Source organism: Lucilia cuprina, chromosome 2 (assembly GCF_022045245.1).
Source record: "Lucilia cuprina isolate Lc7/37 chromosome 2, ASM2204524v1, whole genome shotgun sequence".
NCBI lineage: Eukaryota > Metazoa > Arthropoda > Insecta > Diptera > Calliphoridae > Lucilia > Lucilia cuprina.
The window spans coordinates 65,165,364-65,166,768 of NC_060950.1; the positions used below are offsets into that span (position 1 = coordinate 65,165,364).

General features: G+C 37.2%; 1 protein-coding gene across 1 annotated transcript in view; it reads right to left on the reverse strand.

Moving 5' to 3' along the window:
• The window catches only part of LOC111682922, a 23,333-nt gene that overhangs the window by 10,671 nt on the left and 11,257 nt on the right, over window positions 1–1,405 (reverse strand). The gene's annotated exons all lie outside the window — the stretch shown is intronic.

Below are 1,405 nucleotides of genomic sequence, written 5' to 3' on the forward strand. Positions count from 1 at the left end.
AGTTCTAGTTCAGTTCTAGTTCATTTCTAGTTCAGTTCTAGTTCAGTTCTAGTTCAGTTCTAGTTCAGTTCTAGTTCAGCTCTAGTTCAGTTCTAGTTCAGTTCTAGTACAGTTCTAGCTTAGTACTAGTTCAGTTCTTGTTCAAGTCAAGTTCAAATTTAGTTGCTGTACAGTTCGAGTTTAGTTATTATTTACATCTAGCTCAGTTTTATTTAACTTAAATTGTTTTTGAAATTGCAACTTTCATTCTTTGTAAAAGGCGTTTTTTGACATATTTTAAAAATATTTTGTATCGTATTTAAAAAAAGCTATTTGAACAGTTGGTTTTAACGGAACAAATAGTAAAGAAGTTAAAAAATAATAAGTCAAAAGAATTTTAAACATCATATGGGTCTAATCTTAATTTCGATAAGTGGAATTTCTTGAAATGTTTTGGGTATTTAACTTATTTATGTTTTTTACTTAGCACCGCCTCCCTAGTCCATGGCTCTGGCATCGTACCTGTTGGTAATGGCACCAAACCAGAAATGAGTAAAATTCAAGTTTGCTGTGAAGGCTATGAACGTAATCCTCATGTCTTCAAACGTTGTGATCCCATTTGTGACGATGATTGTCCCAATGGAATTTGCACTGCGCCCAATACCTGTGTCTGTATGCCTGGTCATGTGCGCAACGAAAATAATAAGTGCATTACAACCTGTCCCATAGGCTGTGGTAATGGCGTTTGTGGTGATAATAATGAATGCAGATGTAAACCTGGTTATACTCTTGAACCGGTACAACAAAAGTACTGTGTACCTCTATGTGAACCCGCATGTCAATTTGGTAAATGTGTGTCTCCCAATAAGTGTGCCTGCCAGGATGGTTATCGTCTAACAGCTAGCGGGGTATGTGAACCACATTGCGAGAATTGTGATAATGGTAAATGTACCTCACCGGGCTATTGCACCTGTAATACTGGTTACATTAAAGTGGGTGCTGTTTGTGAGCCAGTGTGTTCTCGGTTAGTTTTCAAATTAAATATCGAAGAACTGAGTATTAAAACCGATTTTTTTTTCTTTCAGTGGATGTGATAAAGGCCGTTGCATCGCCCCTGATACCTGCTCTTGTGAGCAAGGTTATGAAATGGATCACACCGGTACTAAGTGTGTACCCCATTGTGATGTAGCATGTTTGAATGGTGTATGCGGCGGCAATAATAAATGTGTTTGTAATTCCGGTTATGTTCCCGATGAATTACAACCGAATATGTGTAAACCACATTGCCCTCTAGGTTGCCCTAATGGCTTTTGTACCTCACCCAATTTCTGCATTTGCAAACCAGGTTTCATTAAAACCGGAATAAAGGGACGTCAATCGTGTACTCCGATTTAAATTAAGTTTGTGATTTTTTATTTAATAATAA